Consider the following 25219-nt stretch of genomic DNA (forward strand, 5'->3'; position numbering starts at 1 on the left):
AGCTACCCAGCTGTGGAGGTAACTTCCATTGCCGGGCCCACTGCAGCCGTGATCAGTGGATGGGATTCCTGGTGCTATCACTCGTCGCAGTTGACGTGCTGCTGCGCAGCCGTAGAGGCGATATCCACCTCCACCCTCCCTGACTGATCCAACGAAAATGACGAAATAAATCAGAGGGAACAGCTTTTATGCCACTAGATTAGCAGATGTAGCTCCTCCCATTCAGCTGGCTTTCCAGTTTATTTCGATTGCATGACCCGCCCCGCATGCTTCAGACGCTTCAAACGATTTTCAACCAAGAAATGAGAGAAATTTTCATTTAACAAATAAAGTAACCAAAATATAAAAAGATTTAGATCATTTTAATTCCAAAAATGCTAGAATTAAACAAGGGATCGTCCTTAAATTACGGCACACAAAAGTTTGTCATTTTCAACCCCTCCTCATCCCTATGTCACACCTATGTTTTGCATGGGACCTCTGAAATTATTGTATGGATCGTCACACTTTGCTGACCCCCCCCCTTTAAACGTGACGTAATTTCTGGACGCTCCCCAATGTTTCGTAAAAATGGTTCTGATAGGACAATGCGTTGCTAAATTATGGGTGGAACGATTAGTGGCCGGAATTCAATCTTTCATTTTTCGATTGAACCACAGTTTTCTCGATTGATGGAATGAAATTATCTGATTTACAACTCTTGAGGAATTATTTTCGGTGGTCCTGAAAAGGACCGTTTGATTAATTAATTGACGATTTTAGGAACGAAATGGCATGAAAACATTATGTCACGCAATGCGTGTTGGTTTTCTCCTTGCTAAATACAGGATGCCACCGCAAACTGGTACGCCACTTTCTGTTATGGATGAGATTCCTGGTACTAACCGCACGATAGCCGAGAGTCGCGACTGGGTTGATGTGCCACTGCTCAGCTGTGGAGGTGACATCCACTATCCTTGACTGATCCAACGAAAATGACGAAAGAAATCAGAGGACACAGCTTTTATGTCCCTAGATTGGCAGATGAAGCTCCTCCCATTCGGCTGGCTTTCCAGTTTATTTCGTTTGCATGTCCCGCCCCGCATGCACCAGACGCTTGAAACGGTTAATCAACCGAGAAATGAGAAAATTTTCATTTAACGAATAAAGTAACCAAAATATTGGAAGATTTAGATTATTTTAATTCCTAAATTCCTGGTGGAATCATTAGTGGCCGGCATCATTATTGTTGCGGGGCCACCAAGCATACAATTTTTCACTTTTCGGTTGCACCACGCTTTTACAGAGCGATTGAATGAAATAATTATCTGACTCTTGAGGAATAATTTTCTATGGTCCTGAAAAGAACCGTTCAAATATTGGACGATTTCAGACAGAAAATCGACATGAATTTATCATGCCACGCAATGCGTGTTAGATTTCCCCGTGCTGAATGCTGAACGCCGTCGAAAATTCGCCCGCCGCTTGCTGCCGTGGATGAGATTATTGATCGCCTTCACTGTTGCTGAGCCATCACCAAGAATTCAATCTTTCACTATTTGGTTTCACTACACTTTCTCGGTCGATGCAGGAAATTTATCCAATTAACTCTCTAGGAAGCATTTTCGATGGTTCTGAAAAGAACCGTTTGAATTTTGGACGGTTTTAGGTAGAAATTGAAATCAATTCATCATGCCACCCAATGCGCAATGATTTTATTCGCGCTGAATGCTGGACGCCGTTGAGAATTGGCACGCCGCTTGCTGACCTGGATGTTCTTTCTGATTCTATCAGCAATGTGCCGCCGTCAATCAATCCGTAAATGGACCGAGCCCCGAGGAAAAGCGACGGAACTCGCAAATTCGTTGTGGCGGATCTTTCTTTGGTGGATTTTACTGCTGCCTCTGCCACCACCGCCGAACAATCGATGAAAATTATTCCTTCCTTGGTCTGCCGCGTTAGACGGTTAATAGGCGAATGTGCAACAGCACCCTTGCCGACAACCACCGACACCGAGCCGACACGGCCGTCAAAGAATAATGAGCGAAAACGCAAACGAAGAAAGTCGGCAGCTCTCGTTGGATGCGTTCACCTCGAGACGACAAAGACAAATGAGGGAAGATGTGAAGAAGAAGTAGCTTTTATATTCGACGGGAGCATCCAAAATGTGCTCGTTCGTGATTGGCTGGAATAAACATGGGTTCACTTTTCCCAATTTTTCAATAGTTTGTTATTGAAAAACAGCAAATATTATTATTGGACATAATTGGTGTAAAGATTTGCAATCGATTGGTGCCAAAATTTTGAAAATTCAACGAGAAATGGCTGAGTTATTAACGCTCAAAATCTCCACTTCAAACGTAACGCGGCCGATTTCTGAAAATTTAGAATGACACCCGGTATAGAAAAGAGAGACGTAGTCCTACGTCAAAATGGCAACAAACCAAGTGTTCTACATTGTGATCCTTCTGTCGAACCAAATGCGATTCTGCTCGTTTGACATTTGTTTTGTGTTGGTTCGTCGATCCGGGAAATCGTGAACCGTTCTCTCATTTTGGGTTCGCGAGCGCGTGAGCAAAGATTGTGTTTGATGCGAACCAAAAAACACGTCAAGCGCATGATGCTTTCCACCACTGATGGTCTGCCATCTTGGATTTCAAAATGGCGTCGTATATTCATTTTTGAGTTCTACTCATGAAGCCCGAAAGATAGATACCCATATTGCATGGTATTATAGTTCAAACTACCATTCCATTGCCGCCGTCTTGGATAAGCTCCACCATCTTGGATTTCGAAATATAGTCAAATGTCGATTTTTGACTTCTACTCATGAAGCCCGAACGATAGATACTCATATTGCATGGTATTATAGTTCAAACATGGTCACCATCGTCGGATATTCATTTTTGAGTTCTACTTATGAAGCCCGACCGATAGATAGAGTAAAGTGGGACGAAAGTTCGAGTGGGGCAAGCGTTTCTTTTGAAGTTTTTGAGCTCAATTCAAATGATTTCTTTCGGGTGTCAAGGTTGTTCGAAGCCTTTTTAAAAAAGAGTCTTTCACTCCAAAAATTATGAAAATTGATCAATATTTCGAAAAGTTATGACTACATGTTGGCTTTTGATAAAAAAAAAATGTAATATGCGATGATCCTTTCAGCTCCAACGCATGGAATAGAATTGTAATGAAATAGAATTCGGTATTTTATTTTGGGGCGTAACTAGTTATATACGCTTTACCATGTATAACTTTTTGCAAAAAAGATTTGGAAATCATATTTTACACATAGTAGGGTAAAAGTTCGAATTGTGAGACAAGAGTTCGAGTCATGTGGCAACTTAAGGTAAAAACCTAAAATTCTGCAAAATGTACATAGAGTAAATGCAATAGTCTTCGCCCCCTACCTAATTTTCGCCCCCTTGTGCACTAATGGTAATCCACAAAACCAATAACTTAATCTATCGAATTAGCGATTGCGAAATAGTCATGGCAATGATGTATGTTTTTTTCAACGCAATGCAAACAGTAGCGATAATCAGAACCTGGGAAGACATATATGTGTATACACAATCAACACTTCACACCCAAAATAATGAACATTGATAATCATACAAGTCTTAGGAATACTATGACACTAACAGACGGGTTGCGATGTGTGGTGTCGCGAGGTGGGATGCGATGAAGTAACGGCTGGTGTCTTTTGAGGTGCAATTTAGGTGGGAATAGGGGTGCTCAGATGGGACAAACTTTATCGATGTCTTTTTTTTCAATTTTTCTATTCTTTATTGAAATTTAATTTCAGTTTTTTTCCTGCCATTAAAGTGATTGAAATAATAATTTAAAAGTTTAAAAGAATAATGAGAATAATGATAATAAAATACTAAAGGAAGAAAATCAAAGAAAATATGTACACAAAAATATTTACAAAAAGTATGGGACCTTTTGGGAGGTAACAGGGTGAACAATTAGTGATAAATTTCACGCCTCTTTTACTCACGAGGGTTTATCACTAAGGCTGTGATTGTGAACCGTTTCGCTTATTCGCTTAACTTTTAGTTTAAATTTGACACTTCGATAGTTATTTCACGTCCGGTTAAAAATAACACTACTCCCGACCAGGGTTAGTTTTGACAGTTCGATAGTTATTTTTTGTTCGCAATGATTTGGCTGCGTTATTTATTTTGTTTCAAATAACTACTCCTCTGTCAAATTTTATATGGGCCGTCCTCGTAGTTATTTTTTAACCATCCAATGGAAAATAACTACCGAAGTGTCAAGTTTTAACTAAAAATGAAACGAATAAGCGGAATGGTTCACAGCCTAACACTGGTTCAAACTTTCTGAATTTAAAAAAGTGTTAAATATTAGGTGTTGGAAAATTTCACGGGGCTAATCGTCTGCTGGCATTTTTTGCTTTGGCTAGTAATGAAATGTAACTTCCAATTAACTCTCATTTAATTATTCGCAACAGCTATGAAATATTACAGCCGCTTGTGGTAATTAATCGGTCAATGTCAATCGCTTGAATTCCATGTACCTACTTAAAATTAGAAAATATTTTTGACGTTATTTATTTATAGGAATATTTCTGGCGTTTGATTTAAATAAGTCGTAAGTTTGCTGTGATTCTTATGCAGATTGGACTTTTTCAAATCGAACGCCGGATTTGTAAGGCACACTCATTTTAGAATAGATTCACGAAATTCCTGCATTTTTTAACTTTCGCCAAGATCGACACAGCCAAGCACTAAGTAAAAAACAATATTACCAATCCCTCAATAACTTTGACAGTTTATTACTCAGATTCAGCAATTGTTTTTTTTTTTTTCTGAGAATCAGCTAACAAACGTCACTTTTTACTATTATGTCAGTGAGTTTGCTGTACAGTCAGCAGCTGTGTTCAGCAGAACAGCCAAATTCGCAAATATTGTTTTATCTAGTGTATGATTTCAAATTAAGTAGTATTAGGACTTTTTTTTTCGTGACGTAATTTATGGATGTTCCCCTCAAGTTATGTCCCTTAAGTCGAAGACGGCTAATAACAAGACAGACAGCTCCCACCCTGTTTCAGGCGACATGGTCGAAACGCCCTCAACGATTCACAGGAACATTAAACCATGATTGTGTGCGTGTACATGCAAATACGTACACGGAAATGGTAACATCGCATGCACACTCATTCATGATGTTGTTCCCTGAAGTCGTTCGTGGCGCTAGTGTGCTTGTAGCTCCCAAAGTATATGGAGCAATAAGGAAGATATCTGTCTTGTTATTAGCTGTCTTCGCTTAAGTTAAATCCATTTCAAAATCATCCCTTCCATTCTAATTTTTTGCATGGGACGCAAACAGACCACCCACTTCACCCCACAAAGCGTGACGTAATTTGTGTACGTACCCCGGGGGCGAAAATTAGAGCGGAGATGGGGCGAAGATTGAATTTTGGGGGACGAAAAATAAATCACAAATCAATATTGAAAATTATTAATTTAATGTATTAAATCTTCATTTGATGGTACTTTTGAGCTGGGTTATCACTACTGATTAAAGGATAACTGGGTTTTTAAATTAAGAAAAATGTATCGATTTCTTGATTTTATATGAAAGAGCACCTTTTTCTGACACACTATGATTTTTTTCAGATTTTTAGAACTTTAATTTGGTACCTAAAATCAATTTCAAAGAGATTTTTTGAAATCACCTTTTGACAGCTGGGTAACTGTTTGACAGCTCCACTCAGTACAAAATGCGACGAGGGGTGATTCGAAAAATCGCTCCCATACTTACCTTACCTTACTGGTCAGGCTAAGGCCGGGGTGGTCTCTGCTGTACATAGTAGCCGCCTCCATTCCACTCGGTCCATGGCTGTTTGTCTCCAGTTCCGCACTCTGCGTAGGGTCCGCAGATCGTCCTCCACTTGGTCGACCCACCTAGCTCGCTGCGCTCCACGTCTTCTTGTACCGGTCGGATAACTCTCGAGAACCGTTTCAGTCGGGTTGCTATCCGACATCCTGATGACGTGACCCGCCCACCGTAGCCTCCCGATTTTTGCGGTATGGACGATGGTTGGTTCTCTCAGCAGCTGATGCACTGCCGTTCTAAGCATATCTGTACCATGTTGTTTTTCTACGCATACTGTCCCACTGCTCTAACTTAAGTTACAACTTAAAATCAATGTCAGAAAGATGCTTGACGTTATCGTGGAATATTTATTTGTGATGGAAAATGAAAAAAAAAATATTAGATTAACTTCAAATGGCTCCGTAACTGAGAAAAACACGGCAAAAATGCATAACAACATGGGACAGATATGCTTAAAAGGGCAGTGCAGCTCGTAGTTCATTCGCCTTCTCCAAGTCCCGTCTTCCATCTGCACTCCGCCGTAAATGTTACGCAACACCTTCCGTTCGAAAACTCCAAGGGCACGTTGGTCCTCTGCACGTAGGGTCCATGTTTCGTGCCCATAGAGGACGACCGGTCTAATCAGCGTTTTGTAGATGGTTACCTTCGTGTTACGGCGAACTTTATTCGATCGTAGAGTTTTGCGGAGTCCAAAGTAGGCACGATTTCCTGCCACAATGCGCCTCTGAATTTCTCTGCTGGTGTCGTTGTCGTCGGTCACCAGTGAGCCCAAGTACACGAATTCTTCAACCGCCTCGATTTCATCACCGTCGATATGAATTCGGGGTGGCGGGCGCGGTGATTCCTCCCTAGAGCCCTTTGCCATCATGTACTTTGTCTTCGACACATTAATGACTAATCCGATTCGCCTGGCTTCACTTTTTAGTCGGATGTACGTTTCCGCCATCGTCTCAAATTTACGAGCAATAATATCAATATCATCGGCGAAACCAAGCAGCTGAACGGACTTCGTGAAAATCGTCCCACTCGTGTTTATCCCCGCTCTTCGTATTACACCCTACAAAGCAATGTTGAACAGCAAGCACGAAAGACCATCACCTTGCCGTAACCCTCTGCGAGATTCGAAGGGACTCGAGAGTGTCCCTGATACTCGAACTACGCACAGCACTCGATCCATCGTCGCCTTGATCAACCGTATCAGTTTATCCGGGAATCCGTATTCGTGCATAATCTGCCATAGCTGTTCTCGATCGATTGTATCATACGCCGATTTGAAATCGATGAACAAGTGATGTGTGGGCACGTTGTATTCGCGGCATTTCTGCAACACCTGGCGGATGGCGAACATCTGGTCCGTTGTAGCGCGTTCACCCATAAATCCAGCCTGATATTGCCCCACGAACTCTCTTGCAATCGGTGATAGACGGCGGCATAAAATTTGAGAGAGTATCTTGTAGGCAGCGCTCAGTAGTGTGATCGCGCGGTAGTTCCCGCAATCCAACTTGTCGCCCTTTTTGTAGATGGCACACACGATACCTTCCATCCATTCCTCCGGTAATACTTCCTCCTCCCAAATCTTGGTAATGACCCAGTGTAGTGCTCTCACCAGTGCTTCTCCACCGTATTTTAGAAGCTCGCTTGGTAGTTGATCTGCTCCAGCGGCTTTGTTGTTTTTCAACCGGCTAACCTCCTCCTCAATCTCTTGAAGGTCCGGGGCCGGAAGTCTTTCGTCCTGTGCACATACTCCTAGATCTGTTACCACGCCACCTTCGGTACTTGCAACGTCGCCATTGAGGTGCTCATCGTAATGCTGCCGCCACCTCTCGACCACCTCACGCTCGCTCGTGAGAATATTCCCGTGATTATCTCGGCACATGTCGGCTTGTGGCACAAAGCCTCTGCGCGAGCGGTTCAGCTTCTCGTAGAACTATCGTGTGTTCTTAGCGCGGTACAGCTCTTCCATCGCTTCGCGATCTCGTTCTTCCTGCTGGCGCTTCTTCATCCGGAAGACTGAGTTCTGCCTGTTCCGCGCCTGTTTGTAACGTGCCTCATTCGCTATCGTACGGTGTTGCAGCATTCTCGCCCATGCTGCATTCTTCTCGTTTTTCAACTGTTCACATTCGTGAATTTGGCGGAAAACTACTACTTTTTGGTGTAGTAAATTTAACCCTGATTTGAGTTAAATCGAGACCAAACTTTAAAGTGTATTACAGTTCCAACATCAAATATTAATTGGTTTCAGATATACCTATTAGCAAAGTGTTAAAATAGTGTGCTATGGTTAGCGAAATCACAGCGGTTAGCGAAACACTAGATTCGAACTTTTTCCCCAGTGGTGGGGCAAGATTTCGAACAAGATACACACATACAAAAAGTGTTGTAAATCAAAATTGAAAAGATATTTGGCGTAACTTTGTTCAGCAAAATTTTAGCTCATGGATGATAGAATCACCACACGGTACTCATTTATTTTTTCTGCTTCGATTTTTTGGAAAATATTGTATTTTCAACTGGGGTCGAACTTTTGTCGCACCTTACTCTATGGGCTGTAACTCAGTTCCCCCCTCCCATAGAGCGTTACGTAATTTGTGGATTGCGCCTTATAACGTCTTCTAGCACCGAACCCTATTCCTATCCATGTTTCTACTTCCGATCGACTTCTCCATCCAAAGCCATCACCCACTGCGATGCAGAGCAATATCGGTGCATGGACAGACAGCTGGACTGCTGGACGTTCCGTTTTTGGACAATGTTTTTCTGCTGTTTGGCTTTGAGTAGTCCACGTCTGTTGGAGAGATGGCATAAGATAAATTGCGGCGCAACGATTCAAGTACGATCATACTGCGAAGTGCCTATGAGAACGTACTTTTCAACAGGCAACGCAACGGTAATGATAAATGACGTTTATGTGTACCTTTTTGGATGAAGAGAATTTATTTTCAAATATAGGTTGATCTTGATGAGACTTGAAAGACGAGCTAGCTGGAGGACCACCAAGCCATTCCGTTACACTTGCTATCGTGAAGTGAAATTGATATGACTATTATTTTCCCTTTTCCGAGACGCAACTTCTAGCACACACCAATGATGTACAACTGTGAGACATCTCTTTTTGTAATGAGTGTGATTCATGCTGGCATTTTTGCGGCACATTGAAATGAGAACTATAATTGGCCACTCTTTTGCACGGCGCGGCGGTGGTAAGAAATGTGACTTTGGCAAAGCCGGCCGACCTGTGATTGCATCGTTAACTCCTGACAATGCACAATTAAACTTGCTTTATATCGTGACGTTCCAGCTCGGGTTACCTGGCCAAGATAAATGTAATTAATTTACCTGTAAACTATGCTTACGCTGGAGCATCTTACACTTCTTTTTCCGGGATTGAAGTTGGGAATAGTCTCGTCTTTGGTGATGTGGGAAACTTGACCAGGGAGAATTAAACGGTGCATAATGGGTTTTACAATGCGGCGCCGCCTGGAAGAAGTCGATCTCTATCATTGTACGATGGCACAAGATTAGGCTGTCAGCTTTTGAAATAAAGTAAGAGAGGTTGGTAACAGTAAATTAAAATGTTCTTAGCATCTATCAAACTGAAATCAACATAGGTTGCACACGAGTGACAATGCTGTTTATTGTAGATTTCCTTAGGTAGTTAACAGAAAAGATATGCAATTGGGTTACATTCTTAAGTAAATGCCTTGCTATTTGGTAGTTCATACTATTAATAGAGTAATTGACGATAATAATATTTTTTTTTTTATCTGTATTAACGAGATTGTTAGCCCTAGGTTAGTTCATCTAGGGACCCACACTTTACTTCCCTTCCGAAGGAAGAACTCACATTTTGCGAGTTTGTTGGGAGTGGGATTCGATCCCAGGTCCTCGGCGTGATAGTCAAATGTTCTTACCACCACACCAGGTCCGCTCCACATCAAGGTTGCGACCATTCATTTGCAAAGATTTACATTCATTTGCTATTATCTCAGTTCAGAAGCATGCTATCGAAAAACAATGTATGGATGAATTTAACCTTGTAGTTTTATCTGAAAGTTTGCCGAATAACATTGGGGTCGCACACGCATTCCAAAGTCGTGAACGAGCTGTGAAGGCAACTTTCCACAGCGTGAATGAAATTTACATTCTTCGCGTGGAGAGTTGCCTTCACAGCTCGCTCACGACTTTGGTGTACGTTTGCGACACCAATGTTATTCGGTAAACTTTCAGATAAAACTACAAGGTTAAATTCATCCATACATTGTTTTTCGATAGCATGCTTCTGAACTGAGATAATAGCAAATGAATGTAAATCTTTGCAAATGAATGGTCGCAACCTTGCTCCACATAATAATATGTGAAAAATATTTGGACACCATATGCTGACTTAAAAACAGCGTACTTCTCAACTGGTGGTGTACTATATGCACTGTTTGTGACCAGGATACGGACCCAGTTATCTTCAGCATTAGTTTCCTGAATATTTGTTTAACTACCACTTAAGCTTTTTACACAATTACTTATTGACAGAATATAAGAATGAATGTGTTTACCTGTAACACATCGCTTCTTACTTTGACTGATAAACTATGAAAAAAAAAAACGTAAATTAAATGACTACTTTTCTTCATTTTTTCCAGGTATGTAACCAGTCCGGAGCTACAAAAACAAAAAATAAACTGGTGAGCGAAATAAGAAATCCTGCGTTAAATATTTTTAAATCAATACAATGCTAAAAAGTATGTCTTTTGCATTCCAGTTTTGAAAACGTAGACTTACGCAGTCTCTGTGTCTTCAAATAATCTTTACAGTAAAACTTCAAATTAGACCCAAAGCGGGGGAGCATAAATTGAGTTTCATCGTTAATTGGGGCAGCATTATTTAGATTTAGTGCGTGAAAGAGCGTCAGTTTGTGAAGTGCGCAATAACAAACTTTTGAAACTGTAATGCATTTACAAAAAAAAGCAAATGTGAATCAAAACTACACGTGAAAGTCAATTTTAGTGATTTTTTTATTGTAATCAAGCTTAAATAAAACCAAGGTTGCGACCATTCATTTGCAAAGATTTACATTCATTTGCTATTATCTCAGTTCAGAAGCATGCTATCGAAAAACAATGTATGGATGAATTTAACCTTGTAGTTTTATCTGAAAATTTACCGAATAACATTGGTGTCGCAAACGTATACCAAAGTCGTGAGCGAGCTGTGAAGGCAACTCTCCACGCGAAGAATGTAAATTTCATTCACGCTGTGGAAAGTTGCCTTCACAGCTCGTTCACGACTTTGGAATGCGTGTGCGACCCCAATGTTATTCGGCAAACTTTCAGATAAAACTACAAGGTTAAATTCATCCATACATTGTTTTTCGATAGCATGCTTCTGAACTGAGATAAAAGCAAATGAATGTAAATCTTTGCAAATGAATGGTCGCAACCTTGAATAAAACTCTTTGGGCAAAAAATGTCGATATTTTTGCCATTTGACAACGCTTTTAAACAATCTGCTCTACAACAGTGTTTGACTATTTTTTTCAACGAATAATCATTTAATTTTTGGTAAATCGATCATAGCAGATTATAAATCAGGCATTGAGTCTCTTAACAAAGCGTGCTCTTACTTATTGGAATAAATTTAGTAAATTGGGACAGAATTCTCTATACACCGATAAACACCTAATAGTATGCAATGCCCTTGTAATTTCATGTAGTTTAAACTTTTGTTTTCTAAAATAGTTTATAAAAAAATCAAAAACAACTCAAATGAAGCGAACTTACTTTGTGTCATATAATAATATTATGACGGACCGTAAATAGTTATTTATGCAACAAGCTGCAAAATGACGATTTTTCCAGCACGAGTCGTACATTTATCCAACGAGGCTTGCCGAGTTGGATAAATACGACGAGTGCTGAAAAAATCGAGTTTTGCAACGAGTTGCATACAAAGTTTTTTGTAATAACGAAAAACACCCATCTAGCTACACAAACATGTATCAGTAGGAACCACGTGCGCGCTCATGCGTGTCGGCGTAGTTTTTCGTGTGAACAGGTAGGCTCTGGTGTAGTAGGCGTCACCAACGATCGAGCTCCCGTTGTCAAACAGTTGTGCGCGGGCAAAAGCAAAAGCAGATTCAGCAGCTGCCTCTACCTACACTTGATTTGTAGTTCGAATCCGAATTGAAATCGTCCTGATTCGGATTCAAGCTGCTCAGTAGATGTAGAAGCAGAGGCTGAATCTACGGAAGGCATGGTGGTAAGTAAAAAGTGCGTTCGAGCAAAAGTGCCTAAAAGTGCTACTTTTCAGCACTCTTAAGAGTGCCGAAAAGTAGTACTTTTCGGCACACTTGCATTAGGGGTGAAAAGTAGGCCATTTCAGCATACTTCAGCCAACTGAAATGTTCAACTTTTCACAACGTAATTACAAAAAAGTATATTTTTGCACAGATAATTATATTTTAAAACTGAATTATTTTTTAAAACTAAATTCATTGAAAACTTCATGTTTTGTTTATAAACCTGTTTGATATGTTCTACATATACGACTTCTCCCATCATGTTGATATTCCTTAGATTGTAATAAATGTTTGGGATTTGATGTGGTTTTCAGGGCACTATCAAACCAACAATCAAAAATTCAACAGTTGTTTTGCAAAATTCAAATTCAGTGGTTTCCAAGTTATGGTTACGGGCCACACGATTTTTTTTTTTGAAAATCAAAAGTGTGAGGATGAAATGAAAATATGCTTCAGGGTGGCTACATACAATTAAATTTGAGATTCACGAATTATACCTCATACGCCGATTTAAAATCGATGAACAAGTGATGTGTGGTTACGTTGTTTTCGCGAAATTTCTGCAACACCTGGCGCATGACGAACATCTGGTCCGCTGGAGCGCGTTCACTCGTGAATCCAGCCTGATATTGCCGCACGAACTCTCTTTCAATCGGTGATAGACGGCGGCATAAGATTTAAGAGAGTATCGTATGCGTGTTTCGAAATTTCAAAAGAAACTAAATTATAATTTCCCCCATAAGCCCCCGCCAGGGCTTACACCAAAATGCCTCAAGCTGTAGTTCTTAGAAATCACATTAGAAATCTATTATTTTATTGGATTACACTAGAGATCACTTTATTAGATTCCAAGTATTTGAATATAAAATTCATATGATACAATCGATCGAGACCAGCTATAGCAGATCATGAACGAATATGGATTCTCGGATAAACTGATACGACTGATCAATGCGACGATGGATCGAGTGATGTGCGTAGTTCGAGTATCAGGGGCACTCTCGAGCCATGTCTTATTGGGTCTTTTACAATCATAAACGAAATGTGTTTACGGTTATTGTCATAATACTTAAAATTTTAATTTATTTAAAATTAACATTCAGTGGATTTCCATAATAATACAATGGCATGAAGCGAGGTCACCTTTTTATGTGCGTGCATGCATACATGATTTTATATATCGCCATCACAGGCTGGATGCAAATTTTATACAGAGTACCTACACCACCGACTATGAATTGAATAAAAATACAAGGAAAGGCAACATTACTGCAAATCTTTCCTTGTCTGCCTTGCCCTGCCCTAGCGCAGTGGTACACAGCAAAATGGAATATTTCAGTTTTTTGAAAAATCCCACTGAGCATGAGCATAGATGAACGCACAATTCGTAGTTGCTACTCCGTGATTGACCAGAGCTTGCACCAAGAACCAATGAAGAGGGCTTGTAACTAGCTTACTATTTTCAATGTACACAGTTTGAGAGCTCTCAACTTTAGTATGGTCAATAACGGCGCCGGCCACGTCCTTACGGTCATCGAGGATGGGAGGGAATGTTAGTGAGACAAACGTTGTTATAAAGACCGCGAATCGCTGCATTTCCACGTTTGTCTCAGGAAGGAATTTTGGTTAGTAGGGTAGGGTACATTGTCAGTCTGGGAGTCACCTATAGTTGGTGATGTGATTTGACATTGGATCAATAAATACTAACTTTCGCGCACAATCGACCACTTTTCTATACGAAAACGTATCTAGCAAAAAAAAAATCCTGTCGCGCGTCTCCACCCCATCAGGGAGCAGAAACATGAGGCCCATTCCACGCAGGAATAATCTGAACGCAACAAAGGATACGTCAATAAACCAAACCATATGCATTCACAACATGGAACAATACAATACTAAACACTAAACACTCGCGCATCTATTGTTTTCGTTTCTGCGCGAGACAATAGCGAACGCGATCGATTATGCTGCGATACTCACTCCATACAGGAGCAAGGAACAACACAATACAGCCGAGTCTCCTATTAGACGCTGCCACCCACTTTACGCCCACCGCAATTTCTCAGCTGTGTTGCATCCAATCCAGCTGATTTTTTGAGTGCAGTTAGTGCTTACTATAGACTCATCACTAACAAAAAATAATCTAAATTGGTTAGAAGACAGACTGGAAAACACGGGAGGGCGTAAAGTGGGTGGCAGGAGACCCGACTGTACTAAACGCCAAAACCCTCCGCGCATCTATTGTTTTCGTTTTCCCGTGAACGCGATCGATTATGCTGCGATATTCACCCCATACAGGAGCGATGCATGCACAGCAAAGAACAACACAATGGATTACTGCACGAATTTATACTGGCCTGAATACTCTCACACGAAGTTTGACGTTTGAGCGGTGGCGGCACCGCTCGAACGTCAAACTTTCTGTGAGAGTAAGCAGGCCAACATAAATTCATGCAGTGGACTATATTCGAGGATCTGGGATCGAATCTCACTCCCGACAAACTCACAAAAAATATGTGAGATCTTTCTTCGGAAGGGAAGGTGAGTCCCGAGATGCTTGTTCATCATCCAGGGGTGCCAAAAAAAAAGATAAAGAGAATCTCAAAATCGAAGAGTGAATTGTGCATTATTTAAGGCACTTAACCCTCGAGTGATCGTGCTGTTGTATTTTGTACAACACGTTAAAAAAATCGCTTTTTGCACTCAGCATCAGCGTGGTGCTAGTGATGGTGGCCAACTACGCAAGTTTTAGGGAAAGTTAAATTTGCCTAAAACGTTTAGGCGTTTTCAACTTAACCATCTAAAACAGAATAAAAATGCTAGCTTTAACTTTATTGTTTTAAAAACATCCGCAAATTTTCAAAAAATCACGGTGGATTTAAATGATAGTGTTCGACAGCCGTTTTCATTAGTTTTCGAATAGAAGAAAAAACTGTGAACAGGCTTAAGCAGTTTAAAGTTACAGGTTATTAACCCTCGAGCTGTCGCGTCTTTGACTACCTGCAGTGACGCCGCGCTCACGTTGTGTACCACATGCGTGCATTTTTCATGGTGCGTGTACTCAGTACACGACGCGACTGCTCCCGGGTTAAAAGGAAAACAATAACGGTCGAGATTTGGCCATGTGCAAAACATGGGTTTCCACCTATTTTGATCCTGTATCACTCCTGAAATCCTTCCGACCCGAATGATCATTATTGATTAGAGGGTCGTTAAAACATAAAACAAACGACAACAACAACTCCTGAAATATTGCATTCACGAATCTAACACTTTGTTTTAAGGCTCAAATAACCATCATTCAGTTATCAGCAACCATCACTTATTTAAAAGCAATTTTCTTGCTAATCCAAAAACCGTCAATGAAAATTATTTCACTGTTATCCAGATGGTGAGTAGAGTACAGTGATACATTTTCATCAAAATTGGTTGTGATTTCAGCGAAAAAACTGCTTTTGATTTTCTGGTAAAGGATGATGGTTTGTTTCCTCTTAAAAGTAGATTCCAACCAAAATTTATTGTGAATGTAAACGTCAACAAAGCGTGCTCAATACGGCTTCATGCTGAGTTACTGTGTTGTATATATGGACGGAAGCTTCTATGCAAGCCCTATACCAATGAATCTGGCGAACTTAATCCACTTGTACATGCTGTGCGAGCAGCTTCTATGCCACCAAGTCATAGCTCTTTTCTCGACTCCTATGTAACCACTAACTGGATAACATTTTGAGAAGGCACTTTTTCAGCCTTTTCACAGTTGTTAAATAATAGTTATACGGCATCCCCAAATTAATCGATTAAATATAATTAGTTTATGGATACCGTGACGCAATACATGTGGAACTGGAATCCTTGCTTGCTTTTAAAATTGAATAATTAAAGTACTTGCCGCTACTTGGAATCGAACCCCCGATCACCGTATCCACTGATCCCGATGATGTCCTCGCTGCCACACTGCCTCTAATACCCAAATTTTTGATTTTGATCTAAATATCATTTTTCGTCATTTAAAATCGATTTAAACATGTTTTGGAAGATGATTTTTTTTAATTCTCGATTTCGTGAATTTCAGTTTTTGATTTTTCTGATTTTATTTTAGACATCCCCACACTTTTATATTTTTCCTGGAAGCCAATTTGGGGAACGGATTTTTTGAGATGAAAACATTTTGAGATTTTATGATTATTGTTGAAATATTATTATTTTAAATTTTTTTCACCGAAAATTTTATTTTCCGTGTAATTTTAAGGAAAATAATTTTAGAGTGTATTTGATTCCCTTAAACTATTAAACAAGGATAGAATGATTTGGGAAAAATTTAAAATATGTTAATTGTAGCGATTCAAAATAAACAATGACTTCTAAAAGGTGACTAAAACATCAATTTTTCAATGATTTTTAAAAAATGTAAATACGCTTTAAAATACACCAAAAAACATTTTGAGATACACAGAACAGTCCTAAATATCAGCCAAAAATATAAAATATTTGATTTTCTACGAAACAAAAATTACAAAAATGCTCATACTATACCCCGTCTAAAGGCGGGATTGGGTATTAGAGGGATAAATAGCACAGAAAATAACCCGTTTTGTGTTACTCCAGACAAGGCTTCATAATTGTGCTACAAGAAACCTTACCCAACTTCATCTTGCTGCAAAAGCCTGTGAACCGTCAAACGCAATAATATTTACATTGAACAAGCTGTGTAGTTGCGCCAGCAGGTTCTTCGTCACAGCTTCTAGCTGAAAGAGTTCTTTAAACAGCTATAAAGCGCTGCTGTTGTATGTATTTGGCAACATTAAAAAACGTACTGTATAAAATCAGCTGTTGTATTGGCTGGGACTCTTACTCGATTTGCACATCTTGCGGCAAATCTTCTGGCATTGAATTAAAGTGCAATAAACGCAATCCATATAATTTCACAGCACAGAGAAATTGTGTACTAGCTATATATCCCGCTTAAAGTTTGTTTTGACAATAATGTTTACATTTGACAAGCCGTGTTGGTATGCCAACAGTTTCTTTATTACAGCTTCTAGCTGTAATGAAATCGCATAACGGCCTTCAAAGCGCTGCTGGTTTTGGGATTTGTCAGTATAACGAATTGACTGTATAGTAGCAGCTGTTTTGTTAGTGGGAACTCCTATTCGATTTGCTCAAGTTTTCACATCTTCCGGGAAATTTCCCGGAGTTGGAATAGAGTGGAGTAAAGGCAACCCCAGTGACAAGCGATGGATTTCTGAAAACCGAGTTTGGTAGCTGTATGGTGCTTGTTTTGCAGTCGTGTATTAGCTTATGATTTATATTTGACTAGCTTCCTTTTTATTCAGCGTTGACTGGTTTTATTCGATGGTTACACAACAGAAAGCAAATGACTGAAGCTTATATCGCTGAAAATGTTAGTTGGGATGTTCGGTGGAAAACTATTTTAAACTTCTTCGTGCATTAGCTGACGCGCACCGCGCTGACCTAGAGCAAGCTCAGTATGCCTGTCTGGGTCATAATGACCCCAATGCACGACTATGGTTAATATCAGAATTGAAGCGTTCCCATATCGGTTGGAATCCGATGTCAAGAAGAGGAAACATATCTTGGATGTAAGAATTTCTGATATGTGAAAGCTGATACCAAACAACCGATCTTTGTGCTGTTTCAATGTATCAAGTGTATTTGTTCTTCCTGGATCAAGGAATGTCTACCCAAACAAAAAGCGATATTGACATTTTTGCACATCCAGAAACCACCATGTAACAGAAGTTGTGTATAATAACATGGTAGGGCTTGGGTTGGCATCTTCCCGGATCGCCGTATGAATTACAATCCTAAGTGCCGTTAAATTGTAAATCTGATTACTGGTTAGGTGGTGCAACCGATCGCTGGATTTCTCTATCGGTCGATCGGTCAGCGCTATCATGCGAAAGGAGGAGCTGATAAGGAGAGACAATGTGGGAACCACGCTGCCCATCCATGAGGAGGACTGGGCCGGTCAAACCCAAGCTGGGACAAGGCATGGTGTTAGCCGATATCCATCTCTCCAAACCGCACATACCACAATCGATCAAGATTGCTGTCTCACGCATGCCGGAGAAGCCCTTTGCGATGGCAATCGATAGCGACAACCTTCATCGAAAGACGCGGAAGACCCTATGATGATGTTATGTAGCTTGTAAAACAAGAATAAGGAGGACGGATGGTATTAATTTTGAATCAATTAATACTTGGCATTGCACACAACAATTACCTACTATGCGAGGCGATCGTGTTTAAACGTTATAAAATCAATTATTAATTCAACCATGAAAATTGAACCACACGTACTTAGAGAATCGGACCACTCCGATGTGATGGGAAGATTACTACTTTCTTTGAATTCTTTTTTCGCAAGCACCTTTCAACCATCAATTCAGTTCGATGATGCTATAAGCAAACATAATTTGAAATTACACTTCCAACCACCGGAGATAATCATCGATATTAGCCATAAACACACAACCCTTCTGCTTTGTCGGTATCAGGTTCTAAAGTGTAAGAATATCCGTTTCGCCCGAAATCGAAACTCACCAATAGAATCGGAGCCAATTCTACTAGCTAAGCATGATCAATTTAAGCTCATGTGGTAATTTGCCAACACTATTCATCATTTGCAAATCTTTCCTCGTTTTCCAGCACGAATTCTCACGGCTGTGGTTAGGCGCGAAGCAAAAAAACAAAATCCAAACAAGAGTGGGCCAAAATTGGTACCGGCTTTTGGATAGGTGTAGTGTAGGCACTTTCATACAGACCTATCCTAACTTGCCTCGGAAGGTGAATGCGAAAAGATTGGTCAGTTACCGCAATTGGGCTGAACTAGACCATGCAACTTTGCTCGATATTTTCGCATAGCATATAGACAAGCAGTGCCCGGAGTGTTATTAGTTGGACTCGTTATTGCGGTTCGTCCGACCTTATAGCGTTCTTACTACTTACCGGGATTTACGTTCAGCTTACGTAGAACAATTTGCCTCGAGTAATTGCCCCGTTGATTACGCACACAGAATAAACATATGCAAAGGTTATTGGGTCACGTTTCACGTCCACGGCTTATACGCTATTCGTCGTCATACATGTTTGGATTCACTTAAACCATATAGTAACAAAGTTGAAAAATTCGAGACTTTTAGATTTGCTGAGTTGAACTAGTATTTGCAAACGTTTGTGAGCAGAATAGAAAATTGTGGTCTGTTTATAACAGTCAAATTTTTCACATGAGTCATTTTTATGTAAAAATCAAAATATCTGCCATAATGAGTATGTATAAAAATATTAACTGTTGGCTTCGTAGTCATGCGGTTAGGGACGTCAGTTGTCTGGCCTCTTCGTAAGCCTCGGAGTGTGGGTTCAATTCCCGCTGCAATCGGTGAAAACTTTTCGTCGAACGGAATATTCACCACTGGATCACTGGGTGTTTCGTGTGTTGCCCGTTGTCACATGGTTGGTAGCTCTTCTGGGATCCAGTTACCCGTATCAGAATACCTGGCTACACACGCCCGTTCCGAATACACATTCGCTTAGACCAAGCTCTGCATGTGTGCTTTTTTCATGCGACCCTTCCTTCACTCTCGGCCACACCAAAAGACTCTAAAATCGAGCCTCAAGATTTTCAGCAAACTGTCATCAGGTTAAGTAAACTTAAAACTACATTTTACGTTGTGGGTCTCCAATTAACCTAGTGGTTAAGGCTATGGATCGCCAGTCCGGAGAAGGCGGGTTTGATTCCTCTTTCCAGTCGGGAAAACTTTCTCGACTCCTTGGGCATAGAGTATCATTGTACTTGCCTCACAATATACAAATTCAAGCAATGGCTGGCAAAGAAAGCCCTTCAATAACTGTGGAAGTGCTCAAAGAACACTAAGTTGAAGCGAGGCAGGCCAAGTCCCAGTGTGGACGTAGAACCACAAAAAGAAGAAGAAGAAGAAGAAGAAGAAAGACAAATGTCTGGAAATCTCAGTACTTTATTCTTGCATACTTGTCATAAGCTTAAAATAAAAAGAATCGGTGCAGTGTGGTTAAGGTTTTCATGACATTTGTGCAGTCAGAATCTTGAGTAGGCCCAAAAGTTGACCATTGTGGTGGCCATCTTGAGATTGTAACGCGCATGCCCTTAAACTGTTGATAACTCAACGGAACAGGGAGATATTTTATGAGAGACAAATCACTATATGTACATTTCAACGACGTGCTGACAGTGGGCTGAAAGCCTTTTAAGTAAGCACCTGCGCACTAAAAACTTATAATTCTGAGCTGCCTTTAGACGGTTAATATCACTATTATAGCAAAAGTCTATGGATATTAACTTTCAGATATCGCTACATGGTCGGGGTTCTGCTAAACCGAACCAAAGACCATTTTTTTTTTGAAAAATTGAGTTTTCTTAACCATTGGATGAAGAATGAGATGACCTTCCTTCCATGTAAAAATCCAGTAATTCTGACAGCTCGTTGTGGAGTAAATTTAAAATTTCTGTGTGGCAGAACATACATAAAATAAAATTGCATCAAACCAGAGTGAACTGTAAACCATTCTATAGAATCAGCGAAATGTTTCAGTTTTGGCCCAGAAGATGAACATTTCAAGTTCTCCTCGTCACCGTCAGATTTCTTACTTCTAATCGACTCATAGTAACAATCGTTGATAGAATTGAACACGTAATTAGAAATGTGGGTGTTGGAGGATCCAATTATGTTTCGATAGCACTGATCGCCATTTTTCCAAATCACATTCAGCCAGACCGAACCAAATCCACTGCATTTTAGAATCAATTTATTCTGAACAATACAAAAATCAAATGGTTTTGAATACCTGCAATATGTCGACACTCCTCACACTGATAATTTAACACAGAAGCCGTCATTGAACAACAAGGCTAATTAGAGTAATAGAGCTTGAAAAAAAATCAAACACTTGGTTCACTTTGGCTGATCGAAAAATGGCGTTTTCGCGAAAACGCCATTTAAGTAGAATGTTTATAACTTGATTCGGACTTAACGACTGACCTTCAGCTAGGTGAAATGACCTAGAGGTAACGCGCTTGGTTATCACTGAAATGATCCAAGTTTGAATCTCTTTCATATTTTTGATTGTTGACTTTTGTCTTAGTTCACTTTGGCAGTACATTTTAATGGTTTTCTTCGACCAGCATAAATTTGAAGTACACAAATTGCTCCACCTTCACATCTCAGGACCTCAGGACATGCAAGGACATCATTTGACATAATCACTCTTGCTCTGTGCCTGCACATGCACTGCCTATGAAAAAAAGCATGGGTGGGAAGGGCTGAATTGGATGGGCTTCCGCCGTTCATATTTCAAACTTATTTTGAGACCTCCGTGCTACCATACTATACGCGTCCTCTCTGATTCATGTAAAGGATTGTGAGTGATATCGATTTCAAACTTCATAGACGATGAAACATCAGGATGTTTTTCACAATCCGACTGGTTTTCTCTGAACCAAAGAAACACAGTCAGCCACACTGAACTATAAACCATATTCCAATGTTTTTGTTCAGCCAGAGTGAACTGAGTGCAAAGTACTGAGAAATTAAATGTAATTATATCAATGATTTCAGTTAATTTTCATTTATTCTTCATTTCTGATGGTTAATAAAGGCTTGTAAGTTACATGTGTGCGGAAAAGTTTCAAATAATCTTAGCTTGTTGTTTATTTGTGAGTGGTTGAACTTTAACCTTAAATATCTCGGAATAAACTTTTTGGCTTTTAGTTCGGTTTAGCAGAACCCCGGCCGTTATTCATAATACTGTTAAGACTGATGATTTGCTGTAGATCAAGCGGAGAATGTTGAATTTAGACGGACCGATGACAAAGAAGTGCTTTTGGCCAAAACTTGTAGATGCCCTAATGAGCACAAGATAACACTAGTTTACAAAATAAAACGAAAGTCGTGAACTTCTGTCAACGACCAAAATTTTTGAAGTACAATTTAACACTGATTTCGAAACCGTGCTTCAAAAAATATTAAGCAGAGCAGTTTTTGAGTTTTAGAAACTCAATATTAAGAGTTTTACAACTTTTGAAAATATTGAATTTACTAAAATTTAAATATCTTGCGTTTTGTTCAACCAATTTCTAATCTTTTTCCATAAATTGAAAGCTGAATACAATACCATTCGATCATCTGAATGCAGGTTTTGCGTCAGATTGATGAAATTCAAGATATTGGCGAGTTTTAGGGACAATCTCCTTAAATTTTAGCTAAATTTCCAAAAATATATGAAGAAATGTATTTTTTTCTATAAGAAAAAATCAATCTAAAAATTCTTTCTCAATGTTTATATGACTTATCATATGTAAGCAAGTTACAGTAAAAAATCAGCTCAATCGAAGCATTGATTACGGAGAATGAGATGTGTGAAGTGGACGACGTTGCTTAAAAATAGAACAAAAATAGATTTCAAATCATCAACCTTGTATGAAAAGTCGAAAAAAATGTCCGCTCTACTGTAATTTTTTTCCTTCGCGTTTTCGAACTCAGGGCATGATTCTACAACAAAAATGATCATCAGCTTACCGACATCAAAAATGCTGTAAACTAGTGTAATTAACTCGCCTGGTGTTATGAGTTCGTGAAGTTGTCTGTATCAACAAGTTGTGATGAGTTGTTACATTAAATACTGAATTTGAAATGCCATGTTCGATGAAATGTTAAGGGTAAAGTTCCCACTGGGAGTGGCAATCGTCGGTTTCACTGACGCCTTTACACTGGAGGTCTACGGTTAATTGATCGAACCCAGGCATCACGAAGTCGTATATGATGTAGAATAGGATGCAGTGGTGAAGATCATATGCGTACATGCTTCCATTTAACCACGTGTAAGATGTAGGCATATCGCCTCCAATTCAATGGAAGAAGTGGGATTGTGAACTGCCCATTAACCACGTGGTCATTTTTTGGGAGATTCCGAAACCAACCCCCCCCCCCCACGGCGTGATCTTTGGTTCATACAAAACAAATTAAATTTGTATGAATCGTGGTCTTTGCCCAAACCAACCCCCCCCCCCACAACATGACCACGTGGTTCATGGATGACCCCAGGCTGCTGCCCACTCGATCGCAGTTGTGGAGCAATGGATGAGATGCAGGAAATTGGAATTGGCTCACCACAAAACTGAGATGATGGTTGTGAACAAACGATAGTCAGAGCAGCATCCGGTGGCCAGTGTAGTCGATTGCACTATCACTCCGTCGAACACTTGGGGGTGATAATCGACGATAAGCTTATCGTCGGTAGCCTGTATTAGATCATACCTGCAAAAGAGCCTCCACAGCTATAGCCCCGGTAGTCCTGGATGATGTCCAATAGCTCTGCGGTGTAAGCCAGCAAGCGCAAGCTTCTGGCTAGTGTCACCTCACCATATTGAGGTATGACAGCCCGGCCTGGGGCACGGCGCTAAGTATCAAATGCTACCGTGGGGTAAGCTTCTAAGTACTTACTTAGAAATGCGCGGCAAGAGGCATAAGCAGGACTTCCAAATTGGCCTCCATGGTCAAATGGCAGCGCGCTTGATACATTTCCACCAAAGAAAAATGGACTCTCAGGTTGATCCCGAGGGAAGTCAGTTTGGTTAACAGGCGCCATGGGTAAATAACATTCCATCTGACCCAGGGCCTTTCAGGCCATGGCTGATTCCAACAGTATCTACATCGTTTCAGTCATGCGGGTTTTTCCGATTGTTCGGTTCATATGCCCGCATTTTCGTACAATGTGTGACCGCATGCTTCCCAAGCAGCACACAAGTCACAAAGGAGTGACGACAGCGCAGGGTTTTGGTTGTATAGGAGCTATATTCATGATAGTCTAACTCGAGGACAGAATAACTTGAAAATGATTCGTGTTCAACCATATGGATGTCATATGACAAATTGGTAATTTTCATGAATTGTATTGTTTGAAACAGGATTTTCCTTAGACTAGGCAAAACTAGTGGTTGCCCAAGCAACACACATGGTTACAAAACAGTCACGGCAGCGTATATAAGGGTTGCACAGAAGTCGCTGTAACTTACTGCGCAACCCTTACATACGCTGCCGTGACTGTTTTGTAACCATATGTGTTGCTTGGGTGCTTTATCTTCTACATATTTTTATTTCTTCGCTGATTGCTTGTCTCTGCTGCTGCTTCTAGTGTTTTGTGTCTGGCAAGGTTCTTCTTCACCCATAAACGAGCTATCTGTTTCCAGATCATCTGTGAGCAGTACTGTGCTCTCTGCTCCGTAGATTGAGATTCTTATTTACGTTGATTACAGTACTTATCTTACACACCTTTTGCTGAGAAGCGCTGAATATTGAACTGTTGGCTACCTTATCCTTATTGAAACGATGTCAACCTTCTGTTTGATTACTTTTCCTTCATCAAAATATTTCATCCGCGTTTATGCAGAGCAAACTTCGCATGTCTACTCGAACTTGAAACAATCGCTAAATCACTCTAACCCACTTTTGAATGGTGCTTACCGGGTAAGTGTGCTGTCGGTCACTTTGGCTACCGATCGGCAAAAAGGGGATCGTGCCATTTCGCGCTTGACCACCATCTCAACAGTATCGCCTTCGTCCACTTGATAAATTTAGAATGGCTGTCGACAAGTTGTCCAAACACTTCCCCATCTGCTGTGACTGCCGTTTTTTTTTTCATTCCACAGTCAAAACTCAAGACGAAGTGTGATGCCCACTAGAAATTTGGCACGCACCCGGTTCGGATAATTTGGCAGCTGATTGTTGGTTTTTGTTTTATTTTTGTTTGCTGGCTAGCCATTTTCGCTCTTGAACGGTGTGGTCAATGCAATGCCAAAAATGGGTGAGCTCGTTTATAAACAATCAATTACGACCCGCACAGGAGATATGCGCGCGATCGTGCACGAGACTACCAGCTGGCGGCGAAACTGCGCTAATGAATTAACAAGCGAACTGGAAAAATTTAAGCTTAGCAAACCAAATCTCATTAGTAGGAGAACAATTAGCGAAAAATTCATTTCACATGTTAATCTTAAGCATCTTTCCCCACTTCCATTTAGGCTTTGGCGCAAGGAGA

At 40.3% G+C, this 25219-nt stretch overlaps 1 protein-coding gene and 1 long non-coding RNA gene across 4 annotated transcripts in view; one reads left to right on the forward strand and one right to left on the reverse strand.

Moving 5' to 3' along the window:
• Positions 1–25219, forward strand: part of LOC109419486 (uncharacterized) — a 361628-nt gene that overhangs the window by 181382 nt on the left and 155027 nt on the right. Inside the window, exon 2 of one of the 3 annotated variants that reach the window (XM_062846012.1) lies at positions 10476–10517. The exons of the other annotated variants lie outside the window; for them this stretch is intronic. The gene's annotated coding sequence lies outside the window, so the exon portion shown is untranslated. The remainder of the gene's footprint in view (positions 1–10475; positions 10518–25219) is intronic. 3 annotated transcript variants of the gene reach the window in all.
• Positions 10528–24097, reverse strand: LOC134285386 (uncharacterized). Its single transcript, XR_009996330.1, has 3 exons — positions 14542–24097; positions 11273–14496; positions 10528–10861 (listed from the first exon to the last, which is right to left on the reverse strand). It is a non-coding gene; the product is annotated as an uncharacterized LOC134285386 (long non-coding RNA).

The sequence above is a fragment of the Aedes albopictus genome, chromosome 1 (assembly GCF_035046485.1).
Source record: "Aedes albopictus strain Foshan chromosome 1, AalbF5, whole genome shotgun sequence".
NCBI classification, from domain to species: domain Eukaryota; kingdom Metazoa; phylum Arthropoda; class Insecta; order Diptera; family Culicidae; genus Aedes; species Aedes albopictus.